The sequence below is a fragment of the Callionymus lyra genome, chromosome 2 (genome assembly GCF_982586985.1).
Source record: "Callionymus lyra chromosome 2, fCalLyr1.hap1.1, whole genome shotgun sequence".
NCBI classification, from domain to species: domain Eukaryota; kingdom Metazoa; phylum Chordata; class Actinopteri; order Syngnathiformes; family Callionymidae; genus Callionymus; species Callionymus lyra.
The window spans coordinates 38,170,413-38,185,411 of record NC_141819.1 but is presented as its reverse complement, the minus strand read 5'-3'; the positions used below and the strand labels follow the sequence as shown (position 1 = coordinate 38,185,411).

Below are 14,999 nucleotides of genomic sequence, written 5' to 3'. Positions count from 1 at the left end.
GGTCAAAATAATGGACCACGAGCGTCTTATCAGCATTCATTTGGATTGAGGTCATTGTATTATTTTTAGCAGGGAAATGCATAATCAGGATCCGTAATGCACAGATACTTTGGCGTCAACAATATTGGGACATGTAGGAGGTACAGAACTTGACTGAGGAGCAGTTTACAGGCCTTGGTTACAGGTGGCTGTATGGAAAATGTTAGTTTCACAGCTGGTCCTTGCGAGACGCCACCTTCGCATGCCAACAAACGCACTCAAATGGTGAACACCGCCATCTCGTGGCCAAAATCAAAACTACAATGATCAATATTTGCAATGGGATTTGGAAATAATAATACTTTAGCGTCAACAATATTGGGACATAGAGGAGGTGCAGAACTTGACTGATGTTAGTTTCACAGCTTGATCTTGTCGCTCTCCTGTGAGACAAATGCAGTACTTCAAGTCAATCTCGTGGAATAATTCTTCCAGCTCCATTCTCTTTGGCTTCTGGTCTCTCAATCGATCAGTTGCTTATCGTAAATTAAAGTAATAATACATAAATGAATGACGTGTGTGGCCAAAATAAAAACTAAAATGATCAATATTTCCTATGGGATTTGAAAAAAAATAAAGACTTGTTGATTTTGGTTGAACACAAAGTGAGAACAAAAAAAAAGAAAAGTGCCTACCATAGCTAGTGGAGAACGTAAGAGGTCCAATTAGTCTTAAGTGTGGTTGACTGGCCCGTGGAAGTAATCAAAATGTGAATGTCATGTGATTTTTGGCCTCACGGTCCTGGTCTTGGGCCGGAGGGAGTGCAAAAGCTTACAGCACCTGGTATTCCCAGGCGGTCTCCCATCCAAGTACTAACCAGGCCCGACCCTGCTTAGCTTCCGAGATCGGACGAGATCGGGCGTGTTCAGGGTGGTATGGCCGTAAGCAATTGCTGATGTCAAAGCGAGCGCCTTTATACTTGACCCACAATCCTCCTGTCACTGCTGTAGTATTCCATCCACTAGCGCATGACGAACATCCTCATGTCTCCACATATTCCAATCTAATGATACTTTATCACCCGCCCCGGTTTTGCCAGGAGAAGGTCAAAATAATGGACCACGAGCGTCTTATCAGCATTCATTTGGATTGAGGTTATTGTATTATTTTTAGCAGGGAAATGCATAATCAGGATCCGTAATGCACAGATACTTTGGCGTCAACAATATTGGGACATGTAGGAGGTGCAGAACTTGACTGAGGAGCAGTTTACAGGCCTTGGTTACAGGTGGCTGTATGGAAAATGTTAGTTTCACAGCTGGTCCTTGCGAGACGCCACCTTCGCATGCCAACAAACGCACTCAAATGGTGAACACCGCCATCTCGTGGCCAAAATCAAAACTACAATGATCAATATTTGCAATGGGATTTGGAAATAATAATACTTTAGCGTCAACAATATTGGGACATAGAGGAGGTGCAGAACTTGACTGATGTTAGTTTCACAGCTTGATCTTGTCGCTCTCCTGTGAGACAAATGCAGTACTTCAAGTCAATCTCGTGGAATAATTCTTCCAGCTCCATTCTCTTTGGCTTCTGGTCTCTCAATCGATCAGTTGCTTATCGTAAATTAAAGTAATAATACATAAATGAATGACGTGTGTGGCCAAAATAAAAACTAAAATGATCAATATTTCCTATGGGATTTGAAAAAAAATAAAGACTTGTTGATTTTGGTTGAACACAAAGTGAGAACAAAAAAAAAGAAAAGTGCCTACCATAGCTAGTGGAGAACGTAAGAGGTCCAATTAGTCTTAAGTGTGGTTGACTGGCCCGTGGAAGTAATCAAAATGTGAATGTCATGTGATTTTTGGCCTCACGGTCCTGGTCTTGGGCCGGAGGGAGTGCAAAAGCTTACAGCACCTGGTATTCCCAGGCGGTCTCCCATCCAAGTACTAACCAGGCCCGACCCTGCTTAGCTTCCGAGATCGGACGAGATCGGGCGTGTTCAGGGTGGTATGGCCGTAAGCAATTGCTGATGTCAAAGCGAGCGCCTTTATACTTGACCCACAATCCTCCTGTCACTGCTGTAGTATTCCATCCACTAGCGCATGACGAACATCCTCATGTCTCCACATATTCCAATCTAATGATACTTTATCACCCGCCCCGGTTTTGCCAGGAGAAGGTCAAAATAATGGACCACGAGCGTCTTATCAGCATTCATTTGGATTGAGGTTATTGTATTATTTTTAGCAGGGAAATGCATAATCAGGATCCGTAATGCACAGATACTTTGGCGTCAACAATATTGGGACATGTAGGAGGTGCAGAACTTGACTGAGGAGCAGTTTACAGGCCTTGGTTACAGGTGGCTGTATGGAAAATGTTAGTTTCACAGCTGGTCCTTGCGAGACGCCACCTTCGCATGCCAACAAACGCACTCAAATGGTGAACACCGCCATCTCGTGGCCAAAATCAAAACTACAATGATCAATATTTGCAATGGGATTTGGAAATAATAATACTTTAGCGTCAACAATATTGGGACATAGAGGAGGTGCAGAACTTGACTGATGTTAGTTTCACAGCTTGATCTTGTCGCTCTCCTGTGAGACAAATGCAGTACTTCAAGTCAATCTCGTGGAATAATTCTTCCAGCTCCATTCTCTTTGGCTTCTGGTCTCTCAATCGATCAGTTGCTTATCGTAAATTAAAGTAATAATACATAAATGAATGACGTGTGTGGCCAAAATAAAAACTAAAATGATCAATATTTCCTATGGGATTTGAAAAAAAATAAAGACTTGTTGATTTTGGTTGAACACAAAGTGAGAACAAAAAAAAAGAAAAGTGCCTACCATAGCTAGTGGAGAACGTAAGAGGTCCAATTAGTCTTAAGTGTGGTTGACTGGCCCGTGGAAGTAATCAAAATGTGAATGTCATGTGATTTTTGGCCTCACGGTCCTGGTCTTGGGCCGGAGGGAGTGCAAAAGCTTACAGCACCTGGTATTCCCAGGCGGTCTCCCATCCAAGTACTAACCAGGCCCGACCCTGCTTAGCTTCCGAGATCGGACGAGATCGGGCGTGTTCAGGGTGGTATGGCCGTAAGCAATTGCTGATGTCAAAGCGAGCGCCTTTATACTTGACCCACAATCCTCCTGTCACTGCTGTAGTATTCCATCCACTAGCGCATGACGAACATCCTCATGTCTCCACATATTCCAATCTAATGATACTTTATCACCCGCCCCGGTTTTGCCAGGAGAAGGTCAAAATAATGGACCACGAGCGTCTTATCAGCATTCATTTGGATTGAGGTTATTGTATTATTTTTAGCAGGGAAATGCATAATCAGGATCCGTAATGCACAGATACTTTGGCGTCAACAATATTGGGACATGTAGGAGGTGCAGAACTTGACTGAGGAGCAGTTTACAGGCCTTGGTTACAGGTGGCTGTATGGAAAATGTTAGTTTCACAGCTGGTCCTTGCGAGACGCCACCTTCGCATGCCAACAAACGCACTCAAATGGTGAACACCGCCATCTCGTGGCCAAAATCAAAACTACAATGATCAATATTTGCAATGGGATTTGGAAATAATAAAGACTTGTTGATTTTGGTTGAAAACAAAGGGACTAAAAACAAGTGCTTGGCCATAACTAGAGAATGTTACTGATCCTTTGAGGCTTAAGTGTGGTGAACTTGTCATAGATCTATGTTTATTTCCCCGTGGTTCGTTCTTTTGCTTTTTGTTGCAGAGGAGGAATCACCAACTGCAGGCGATTAGGCAATCAAGGAGCGATGCTGAAAGGTCCGACGGTCCGTGCACGCACCGCCAGAAGATGGCTTCTCGACACATGGTAAAGGTTTGTACCAGATCGTTCCGTCGCTACCTTGATTTCTATAATAATTCTTGGACTCTCCTGGCGTTGCTTTTTGTTACAGCCTTCTTAGTCGCTAATTTTAGTTTTTTTGTATTTTAGATCACCTGTAGTTTGGACTCCTCCTCTGTTCCCCTTCGCTTTTGTTTTCCTGGTGGACGTTTTGTGTTGTGGAGTTTCGCCGCATGGACTGTTTGGAGTAATTGGTGTTTGGAGAGACTCATTAAAGAACTGGAACTTTTAAGAAAACTTTGAATTCCGCACTTGGATCCTCAGTTCCTCGTACGCGACAGAACTGGCCCGTGGAAGTAAGTCAAAATGTGAATGTCATGTGATTTTTGGCCTCACGGTCCTGGTCTTGGGCCGGAGGGAGTGCAAAAGCTTACAGCACCTGGTATTCCCAGGCGGTCTCCCATCCAAGTACTAACCAGGCCCGACCCTGCTTAGCTTCCGAGATCGGACGAGATCGGGCGTGTTCAGGGTGGTATGGCCGTAAGCAATTGCTGATGTCAAAGCGAGCGCCTTTATACTTGACCCACAATCCTCCTGTCACTGCTGTAGTATTCCATCCACTAGCGCATGACGAACATCCTCATGTCTCCACATATTCCAATCTAATGATACTTTATCACCCGCCCCGGTTTTGCCAGGAGAAGGTCAAAATAATGGACCACGAGCGTCTTATCAGCATTCATTTGGATTGAGGTTATTGTATTATTTTTAGCAGGGAAATGCATAATCAGGATCCGTAATGCACAGATACTTTGGCGTCAACAATATTGGGACATGTAGGAGGTGCAGAACTTGACTGAGGAGCAGTTTACAGGCCTTGGTTACAGGTGGATGTATGGAAAATGTTAGTTTCACAGCTGGTCCTTGCGAGACGCCACCTTCGCATGCCAACAAACGCACTCAAATGGTGAACACCGCCATCTCGTGGCCAAAATAAAAACTACAATGATCAATATTTGCAATGGGATTTGGAAATAATAAAGACTTGTTGATTTTGGTTGAAAACAAAGGGACTAAAAACAAGTGCTTGGCCATAACTAGAGAATGTTACTGATCCTTTGAGGCTTAAGTGTGGTGAACTTGTCATAGATCTATGTTTATTTCCCCGTGGTTCGTTCTTTTGCTTTTTGTTGCAGAGGAGGAATCACCAACTGCAGGCGATTAGGCAATCAAGGAGCGATGCTGAAAGGTCCGACGGTCCGTGCACGCACCGCCAGAAGATGGCTTCTCGACACATGGTAAAGATTTGTACCAGATCGTTCCGTCGCTACCTTGATTTCTATAATAATTCTTGGACTCTCCTGGCGTTGCTTTTTGTTACAGCCTTCTTAGTCGCTAATTTTAGTTTTTTTGTATTTTAGATCACCTGTAGTTTGGACTCCTCCTCTGTTCCCCTTCGCTTTTGTTTTCCTGGTGGACGTTTTGTGTTGTGGAGTTTCGCCGCATGGACTGTTTGGAGTAATTGGTGTTTGGAGAGACTCATTAAAGAACTGGAACTTTTAAGAAAACTTTGAATTCCGCACTTGGATCCTCAGTTCCTCGTACGCGACAGAACTGGCCCGTGGAAGTAAGTCAAAATGTGAATGTCATGTGATTTTTGGCCTCACGGTCCTGGTCTTGGGCCGGAGGGAGTGCAAAAGCTTACAGCACCTGGTATTCCCAGGCGGTCTCCCATCCAAGTACTAACCAGGCCCGACCCTGCTTAGCTTCCGAGATCGGACGAGATCGGGCGTGTTCAGGGTGGTATGGCCGTAAGCAATTGCTGATGTCAAAGCGAGCGCCTTTATACTTGACCCACAATCCTCCTGTCACTGCTGTAGTATTCCATCCACTAGCGCATGACGAACATCCTCATGTCTCCACATATTCCAATCTAATGATACTTTATCACCCGCCCCGGTTTTGCCAGGAGAAGGTCAAAATAATGGACCACGAGCGTCTTATCAGCATTCATTTGGATTGAGGTTATTGTATTATTTTTAGCAGGGAAATGCATAATCAGGATCCGTAATGCACAGATACTTTGGCGTCAACAATATTGGGACATGTAGGAGGTGCAGAACTTGACTGAGGAGCAGTTTACAGGCCTTGGTTACAGGTGGCTGTATGGAAAATGTTAGTTTCACAGCTGGTCCTTGCGAGACGCCACCTTCGCATGCCAACAAACGCACTCAAATGGTGAACACCGCCATCTCGTGGCCAAAATCAAAACTACAATGATCAATATTTGCAATGGGATTTGGAAATAATAATACTTTAGCGTCAACAATATTGGGACATAGAGGAGGTGCAGAACTTGACTGATGTTAGTTTCACAGCTTGATCTTGTCGCTCTCCTGTGAGACAAATGCAGTACTTCAAGTCAATCTCGTGGAATAATTCTTCCAGCTCCATTCTCTTTGGCTTCTGGTCTCTCAATCGATCAGTTGCTTATCGTAAATTAAAGTAATAATACATAAATGAATGACGTGTGTGGCCAAAATAAAAACTAAAATGATCAATATTTCCTATGGGATTTGAAAAAAAATAAAGACTTGTTGATTTTGGTTGAACACAAAGTGAGAACAAAAAAAAAGAAAAGTGCCTACCATAGCTAGTGGAGAACGTAAGAGGTCCAATTAGTCTTAAGTGTGGTGGACTGGCCCGTGGAAGTAATCAAAATGTGAATGTCATGTGATTTTTGGCCTCACGGTCCTGGTCTTGGGCCGGAGGGAGTGCAAAAGCTTACAGCACCTGGTATTCCCAGGCGGTCTCCCATCCAAGTACTAACCAGGCCCGACCCTGCTTAGCTTCCGAGATCGGACGAGATCGGGCGTGTTCAGGGTGGTATGGCCGTAAGCAATTGCTCATGTCAAAGCGAGCGCCTTTATACTTGACCCACAATCCTCCTGTCACTGCTGTAGTATTCCATCCACTAGCGCATGACGAACATCCTCATGTCTCCACATATTCCAATCTAATGATACTTTATCACCCGCCCCGGTTTTGCCAGGAGAAGGTCAAAATAATGGACCACGAGCGTCTTATCAGCATTCATTTGGATTGAGGTCATTGTATTATTTTTAGCAGGGAAATGCATAATCAGGATCCGTAATGCACAGATACTTTGGCGTCAACAATATTGGGACATGTAGGAGGTACAGAACTTGACTGAGGAGCAGTTTACAGGCCTTGGTTACAGGTGGCTGTATGGAAAATGTTAGTTTCACAGCTGGTCCTTGCGAGACGCCACCTTCGCATGCCAACAAACGCACTCAAATGGTGAACACCGCCATCTCGTGGCCAAAATCAAAACTACAATGATCAATATTTGCAATGGGATTTGGAAATAATAATACTTTAGCGTCAACAATATTGGGACATAGAGGAGGTGCAGAACTTGACTGATGTTAGTTTCACAGCTTGATCTTGTCGCTCTCCTGTGAGACAAATGCAGTACTTCAAGTCAATCTCGTGGAATAATTCTTCCAGCTCCATTCTCTTTGGCTTCTGGTCTCTCAATCGATCAGTTGCTTATCGTAAATTAAAGTAATAATACATAAATGAATGACGTGTGTGGCCAAAATAAAAACTAAAATGATCAATATTTCCTATGGGATTTGAAAAAAAATAAAGACTTGTTGATTTTGGTTGAACACAAAGTGAGAACAAAAAAAAAGAAAAGTGCCTACCATAGCTAGTGGAGAACGTAAGAGGTCCAATTAGTCTTAAGTGTGGTTGACTGGCCCGTGGAAGTAATCAAAATGTGAATGTCATGTGATTTTTGGCCTCACGGTCCTGGTCTTGGGCCGGAGGGAGTGCAAAAGCTTACAGCACCTGGTATTCCCAGGCGGTCTCCCATCCAAGTACTAACCAGGCCCGACCCTGCTTAGCTTCCGAGATCGGACGAGATCGGGCGTGTTCAGGGTGGTATGGCCGTAAGCAATTGCTGATGTCAAAGCGAGCGCCTTTATACTTGACCCACAATCCTCCTGTCACTGCTGTAGTATTCCATCCACTAGCGCATGACGAACATCCTCATGTCTCCACATATTCCAATCTAATGATACTTTATCACCCGCCCCGGTTTTGCCAGGAGAAGGTCAAAATAATGGACCACGAGCGTCTTATCAGCATTCATTTGGATTGAGGTCATTGTATTATTTTTAGCAGGGAAATGCATAATCAGGATCCGTAATGCACAGATACTTTGGCGTCAACAATATTGGGACATGTAGGAGGTACAGAACTTGACTGAGGAGCAGTTTACAGGCCTTGGTTACAGGTGGCTGTATGGAAAATGTTAGTTTCACAGCTGGTCCTTGCGAGACGCCACCTTCGCATGCCAACAAACGCACTCAAATGGTGAACACCGCCATCTCGTGGCCAAAATCAAAACTACAATGATCAATATTTGCAATGGGATTTGGAAATAATAATACTTTAGCGTCAACAATATTGGGACATAGAGGAGGTGCAGAACTTGACTGATGTTAGTTTCACAGCTTGATCTTGTCGCTCTCCTGTGAGACAAATGCAGTACTTCAAGTCAATCTCGTGGAATAATTCTTCCAGCTCCATTCTCTTTGGCTTCTGGTCTCTCAATCGATCAGTTGCTTATCGTAAATTAAAGTAATAATACATAAATGAATGACGTGTGTGGCCAAAATAAAAACTAAAATGATCAATATTTCCTATGGGATTTGAAAAAAAATAAAGACTTGTTGATTTTGGTTGAACACAAAGTGAGAACAAAAAAAAAGAAAAGTGCCTACCATAGCTAGTGGAGAACGTAAGAGGTCCAATTAGTCTTAAGTGTGGTTGACTGGCCCGTGGAAGTAATCAAAATGTGAATGTCATGTGATTTTTGGCCTCACGGTCCTGGTCTTGGGCCGGAGGGAGTGCAAAAGCTTACAGCACCTGGTATTCCCAGGCGATCTCCCATCCAAGTACTAACCAGGCCCGACCCTGCTTAGCTTCCGAGATCGGACGAGATCGGGCGTGTTCAGGGTGGTATGGCCGTAAGCAATTGCTGATGTCAAAGCGAGCGCCTTTATACTTGACCCACAATCCTCCTGTCACTGCTGTAGTATTCCATCCACTAGCGCATGACGAACATCCTCATGTCTCCACATATTCCAATCTAATGATACTTTATCACCCGCCCCGGTTTTGCCAGGAGAAGGTCAAAATAATGGACCACGAGCGTCTTATCAGCATTCATTTGGATTGAGGTTATTGTATTATTTTTAGCAGGGAAATGCATAATCAGGATCCGTAATGCACAGATACTTTGGCGTCAACAATATTGGGACATGTAGGAGGTGCAGAACTTGACTGAGGAGCAGTTTACAGGCCTTGGTTACAGGTGGCTGTATGGAAAATGTTAGTTTCACAGCTGGTCCTTGCGAGACGCCACCTTCGCATGCCAACAAACGCACTCAAATGGTGAACACCGCCATCTCGTGGCCAAAATCAAAACTACAATGATCAATATTTGCAATGGGATTTGGAAATAATAATACTTTAGCGTCAACAATATTGGGACATAGAGGAGGTGCAGAACTTGACTGATGTTAGTTTCACAGCTTGATCTTGTCGCTCTCCTGTGAGACAAATGCAGTACTTCAAGTCAATCTCGTGGAATAATTCTTCCAGCTCCATTCTCTTTGGCTTCTGGTCTCTCAATCGATCAGTTGCTTATCGTAAATTAAAGTAATAATACATAAATGAATGACGTGTGTGGCCAAAATAAAAACTAAAATGATCAATATTTCCTATGGGATTTGAAAAAAAATAAAGACTTGTTGATTTTGGTTGAACACAAAGTGAGAACAAAAAAAAAGAAAAGTGCCTACCATAGCTAGTGGAGAACGTAAGAGGTCCAATTAGTCTTAAGTGTGGTTGACTGGCCCGTGGAAGTAATCAAAATGTGAATGTCATGTGATTTTTGGCCTCACGGTCCTGGTCTTGGGCCGGAGGGAGTGCAAAAGCTTACAGCACCTGGTATTCCCAGGCGGTCTCCCATCCAAGTACTAACCAGGCCCGACCCTGCTTAGCTTCCGAGATCGGACGAGATCGGGCGTGTTCAGGGTGGTATGGCCGTAAGCAATTGCTGATGTCAAAGCGAGCGCCTTTATACTTGACCCACAATCCTCCTGTCACTGCTGTAGTATTCCATCCACTAGCGCATGACGAACATCCTCATGTCTCCACATATTCCAATCTAATGATACTTTATCACCCGCCCCGGTTTTGCCAGGAGAAGGTCAAAATAATGGACCACGAGCGTCTTATCAGCATTCATTTGGATTGAGGTTATTGTATTATTTTTAGCAGGGAAATGCATAATCAGGATCCGTAATGCACAGATACTTTGGCGTCAACAATATTGGGACATGTAGGAGGTGCAGAACTTGACTGAGGAGCAGTTTACAGGCCTTGGTTACAGGTGGCTGTATGGAAAATGTTAGTTTCACAGCTGGTCCTTGCGAGACGCCACCTTCGCATGCCAACAAACGCACTCAAATGGTGAACACCGCCATCTCGTGGCCAAAATCAAAACTACAATGATCAATATTTGCAATGGGATTTGGAAATAATAAAGACTTGTTGATTTTGGTTGAAAACAAAGGGACTAAAAACAAGTGCTTGGCCATAACTAGAGAATGTTACTGATCCTTTGAGGCTTAAGTGTGGTGAACTTGTCATAGATCTATGTTTATTTCCCCGTGGTTCGTTCTTTTGCTTTTTGTTGCAGAGGAGGAATCACCAACTGCAGGCGATTAGGCAATCAAGGAGCGATGCTGAAAGGTCCGACGGTCCGTGCACGCACCGCCAGAAGATGGCTTCTCGACACATGGTAAAGGTTTGTACCAGATCGTTCCGTCGCTACCTTGATTTCTATAATAATTCTTGGACTCTCCTGGCGTTGCTTTTTGTTACAGCCTTCTTAGTCGCTAATTTTAGTTTTTTTGTATTTTAGATCACCTGTAGTTTGGACTCCTCCTCTGTTCCCCTTCGCTTTTGTTTTCCTGGTGGACGTTTTGTGTTGTGGAGTTTCGCCGCATGGACTGTTTGGAGTAATTGGTGTTTGGAGAGACTCATTAAAGAACTGGAACTTTTAAGAAAACTTTGAATTCCGCACTTGGATCCTCAGTTCCTCGTACGCGACAGAACTGGCCCGTGGAAGTAAGTCAAAATGTGAATGTCATGTGATTTTTGGCCTCACGGTCCTGGTCTTGGGCCGGAGGGAGTGCAAAATCTTACAGCACCTGGTATTCCCAGGCGGTCTCCCATCCAAGTACTAACCAGGCCCGACCCTGCTTAGCTTCCGAGATCGGACGAGATCGGGCGTGTTCAGGGTGGTATGGCCGTAAGCAATTGCTGATGTCAAAGCGAGCGCCTTTATACTTGACCCACAATCCTCCTGTCACTGCTGTAGTATTCCATCCACTAGCGCATGACGAACATCCTCATGTCTCCACATATTCCAATCTAATGATACTTTATCACCCGCCCCGGTTTTGCCAGGAGAAGGTCAAAATAATGGACCACGAGCGTCTTATCAGCATTCATTTGGATTGAGGTTATTGTATTATTTTTAGCAGGGAAATGCATAATCAGGATCCGTAATGCACAGATACTTTGGCGTCAACAATATTGGGACATATAGGAGGTGCAGAACTTGACTGAGGAGCAGTTTACAGGCCTTGGTTACAGGTGGCTGTATGGAAAATGTTAGTTTCACAGCTGGTCCTTGCGAGACGCCACCTTCGCATGCCAACAAACGCACTCAAATGGTGAACACCGCCATCTCGTGGCCAAAATAAAAACTACAATGATCAATATTTGCAATGGGATTTGGAAATAATAAAGACTTGTTGATTTTGGTTGAAAACAAAGGGACTAAAAACAAGTGCTTGGCCATAACTAGAGAATGTTACTGATCCTTTGAGGCTTAAGTGTGGTGAACTTGTCATAGATCTATGTTTATTTCCCCGTGGTTCGTTCTTTTGCTTTTTGTTGCAGAGGAGGAATCACCAACTGCAGGCGATTAGGCAATCAAGGAGCGATGCTGAAAGGTCCGACGGTCCGTGCACGCACCGCCAGAAGATGGCTTCTCGACACATGGTAAAGATTTGTACCAGATCGTTCCGTCGCTACCTTGATTTCTATAATAATTCTTGGACTCTCCTGGCGTTGCTTTTTGTTACAGCCTTCTTAGTCGCTAATTTTAGTTTTTTTGTATTTTAGATCACCTGTAGTTTGGACTCCTCCTCTGTTCCCCTTCGCTTTTGTTTTCCTGGTGGACGTTTTGTGTTGTGGAGTTTCGCCGCATGGACTGTTTGGAGTAATTGGTGTTTGTAGAGACTCATTAAAGAACTGGAACTTTTAAGAAAACTTTGAATTCCGCACTTGGATCCTCAGTTCCTCGTACGCGACAGAACTGGCCCGTGGAAGTAAGTCAAAATGTGAATGTCATGTGATTTTTGGCCTCACGGTCCTGGTCTTGGGCCGGAGGGAGTGCAAAAGCTTACAGCACCTGGTATTCCCAGGCGGTCTCCCATCCAAGTACTAACCAGGCCCGACCCTGCTTAGCTTCCGAGATCGGACGAGATCGGGCGTGTTCAGGGTGGTATGGCCGTAAGCAATTGCTGATGTCAAAGCGAGCGCCTTTATACTTGACCCACAATCCTCCTGTCACTGCTGTAGTATTCCATCCACTAGCGCATGACGAACATCCTCATGTCTCCACATATTCCAATCTAATGATACTTTATCACCCGCCCCGGTTTTGCCAGGAGAAGGTCAAAATAATGGACCACGAGCGTCTTATCAGCATTCATTTGGATTGAGGTTATTGTATTATTTTTAGCAGGGAAATGCATAATCAGGATCCGTAATGCACAGATACTTTGGCGTCAACAATATTGGGACATGTAGGAGGTGCAGAACTTGACTGAGGAGCAGTTTACAGGCCTTGGTTACAGGTGGATGTATGGAAAATGTTAGTTTCACAGCTGGTCCTTGCGAGACGCCACCTTCGCATGCCAACAAACGCACTCAAATGGTGAACACCGCCATCTCGTGGCCAAAATAAAAACTACAATGATCAATATTTGCAATGGGATTTGGAAATAATAATACTTTAGCGTCAACAATATTGGGACATAGAGGAGGTGCAGAACTTGACTGATGTTAGTTTCACAGCTTGATCTTGTCGCTCTCCTGTGAGACAAATGCAGTACTTCAAGTCAATCTCGTGGAATAATTCTTCCAGCTCCATTCTCTTTGGCTTCTGGTCTCTCAATCGATCAGTTGCTTATCGTAAATTAAAGTAATAATACATAAATGAATGACGTGTGTGGCCAAAATAAAAACTAAAATGATCAATATTTCCTATGGGATTTGAAAAAAAATAAAGACTTGTTGATTTTGGTTGAACACAAAGTGAGAACAAAAAAAAAGAAAAGTGCCTACCATAGCTAGTGGAGAACGTTAGTGGTCCATTGAGTCTTAAGTGTGGTGGACTGGCCCGTGGAAGTAAGTCAAAATGTGAATGTCATGTGATTTTTGGCCTCACGGTCCTGGACTTGGTCCGGAGGGAGTGCAAAAGCTTACAGCACCTGGTATTCCCAGGCGGTCTCCCATCCAAGTACTAACCAGGCCCGACCCTGCTTAGCTTCCGAGATCGGACGAGATCGGGCGTGTTCAGGGTGGTATGGCCGTAAGCAATTGCTGATGTCAAAGCGAGCGCCTTTATACTTGACCCACAATCCTCCTGTCACTGCTGTAGTATTCCATCCACTAGCGCATGACGAACATCCTCATGTCTCCACATATTCCAATCTAATGATACTTTATCACCCGCCCCGGTTTTGCCAGGAGAAGGTCAAAATAATGGACCACGAGCGTCTTATCAGCATTCATTTGGATTGAGGTTATTGTATTATTTTTAGCAGGGAAATGCATAATCAGGATCCGTAATGCACAGATACTTTGGCGTCAACAATATTGGGACATGTAGGAGGTGCAGAACTGGACTGAGGAGCAGTTTACAGGCCTTGGTTACAGGTGGCTGTATGGAAAATGTTAGTTTCACAGCTGGTCCTTGCGAGACGCCACCTTCGCATGCCAACAAACGCACTCAAATGGTGAACACCGCCATCTCGTGGCCAAAATCAAAACTACAATGATCAATATTTGCAATGGGATTTGGAAATAATAAAGACTTGTTGATTTTGGTTGAAAACAAAGGGACTAAAAACAAGTGCTTGGCCATAACTAGAGAATGTTACTGATCCTTTGAGGCTTAAGTGTGGTGAACTTGTCATAGATCTATGTTTATTTCCCAATGGTTCGTTCTTTTGCTTTTTGTTGCAGAGGAGGAATCACCAACTGCAGGCGATTAGGCAATCAAGGAGCGATGCTGAAAGGTCCGACGGTCCGTGCACGCACCGCCAGAAGATGGCTTCTCGACACATGGTAAAGGTTTGTACCAGATCGTTCCGTCGCTACCTTGATTTCTATAATAATTCTTGGACTCTCCTGGCGTTGCTTTTTGTTACAGCCTTCTTAGTCGCTAATTTTAGTTTTTTTGTATTTTAGATCACCTGTAGTTTGGACTCCTCCTCTGTTCCCCTTCGCTTTTGTTTTCCTGGTGGACGTTTTGTGTTGTGGAGTTTCGCCGCATGGACTGTTTGGAGTAATTGGTGTGGAGAGACTCATTAAAGAACTGGAACTTTTAAGAAAACTTTGAATTCCGCACTTGGATCCTCAGTTCCTCGTACGCGACAGAACTGGCCCGTGGAAGTAAGTCAAAATGTGAATGTCATGTGATTTTTGGCCTCACGGTCCTGGTCTTGGGCCGGAGGGAGTGCAAAAGCTTACAGCACCTGGTATTCCCAGGCGGTCTCCCATCCAAGTACTAACCAGGCCCGACCCTGCTTAGCTTCCGAGATCGGACGAGATCGGGCGTGTTCAGGGTGGTATGGCCGTAAGCAATTGCTGATGTCAAAGCGAGCGCCTTTATACTTGACCCACAATCCTCCTGTCACTGCTGTAGTATTCCATCCGCTAGCGCATGACGAACATCCTCATGTCTCCACATATTCCAATCTAATGATACTTTATCACCCGC

The 14,999-nt window shown here is 44.3% G+C and overlaps 13 non-coding genes across 13 annotated transcripts; all 13 read right to left on the bottom strand.

Annotated features, from left to right (window-relative positions):
• Positions 1–807: 807 nt before the first annotated feature.
• LOC148086816 (5S ribosomal RNA) lies at positions 808–926 on the bottom strand. Its single transcript, XR_015710649.1, has one exon. It is a non-coding gene; the product is annotated as a 5S ribosomal RNA (ribosomal RNA).
• Positions 927–1,890: 964 nt separating this feature from the next.
• Positions 1,891–2,009, bottom strand: LOC148086815 (5S ribosomal RNA). Its single transcript, XR_015710648.1, has one exon. It is a non-coding gene; the product is annotated as a 5S ribosomal RNA (ribosomal RNA).
• Positions 2,010–2,973: 964 nt separating this feature from the next.
• Positions 2,974–3,092, bottom strand: LOC148086814 (5S ribosomal RNA). Its single transcript, XR_015710645.1, has one exon. It is a non-coding gene; the product is annotated as a 5S ribosomal RNA (ribosomal RNA).
• A 1,152-nt stretch (positions 3,093–4,244) lies between these two features.
• LOC148086813 (5S ribosomal RNA) lies at positions 4,245–4,363 on the bottom strand. Its single transcript, XR_015710644.1, has one exon. It is a non-coding gene; the product is annotated as a 5S ribosomal RNA (ribosomal RNA).
• Positions 4,364–5,515: 1,152 nt separating this feature from the next.
• Positions 5,516–5,634, bottom strand: LOC148086812 (5S ribosomal RNA). The gene has a single exon (XR_015710643.1). It is a non-coding gene; the product is annotated as a 5S ribosomal RNA (ribosomal RNA).
• Positions 5,635–6,598: 964 nt separating this feature from the next.
• LOC148086811 (5S ribosomal RNA) lies at positions 6,599–6,717 on the bottom strand. Its single transcript, XR_015710642.1, has one exon. It is a non-coding gene; the product is annotated as a 5S ribosomal RNA (ribosomal RNA).
• Positions 6,718–7,681: 964 nt separating this feature from the next.
• LOC148086810 (5S ribosomal RNA) lies at positions 7,682–7,800 on the bottom strand. The gene has a single exon (XR_015710641.1). It is a non-coding gene; the product is annotated as a 5S ribosomal RNA (ribosomal RNA).
• Positions 7,801–8,764: 964 nt separating this feature from the next.
• Positions 8,765–8,883, bottom strand: LOC148086809 (5S ribosomal RNA). The gene has a single exon (XR_015710607.1). It is a non-coding gene; the product is annotated as a 5S ribosomal RNA (ribosomal RNA).
• A 964-nt stretch (positions 8,884–9,847) lies between these two features.
• LOC148086808 (5S ribosomal RNA) lies at positions 9,848–9,966 on the bottom strand. The gene has a single exon (XR_015710640.1). It is a non-coding gene; the product is annotated as a 5S ribosomal RNA (ribosomal RNA).
• A 1,152-nt stretch (positions 9,967–11,118) lies between these two features.
• LOC148086807 (5S ribosomal RNA) lies at positions 11,119–11,237 on the bottom strand. Its single transcript, XR_015710608.1, has one exon. It is a non-coding gene; the product is annotated as a 5S ribosomal RNA (ribosomal RNA).
• A 1,152-nt stretch (positions 11,238–12,389) lies between these two features.
• Positions 12,390–12,508, bottom strand: LOC148086806 (5S ribosomal RNA). Its single transcript, XR_015710639.1, has one exon. It is a non-coding gene; the product is annotated as a 5S ribosomal RNA (ribosomal RNA).
• Positions 12,509–13,473: 965 nt separating this feature from the next.
• LOC148086805 (5S ribosomal RNA) lies at positions 13,474–13,592 on the bottom strand. The gene has a single exon (XR_015710638.1). It is a non-coding gene; the product is annotated as a 5S ribosomal RNA (ribosomal RNA).
• A 1,150-nt stretch (positions 13,593–14,742) lies between these two features.
• On the bottom strand, positions 14,743–14,861 carry LOC148086804 (5S ribosomal RNA). The gene has a single exon (XR_015710637.1). It is a non-coding gene; the product is annotated as a 5S ribosomal RNA (ribosomal RNA).
• Positions 14,862–14,999: the final 138 nt, after the last annotated feature.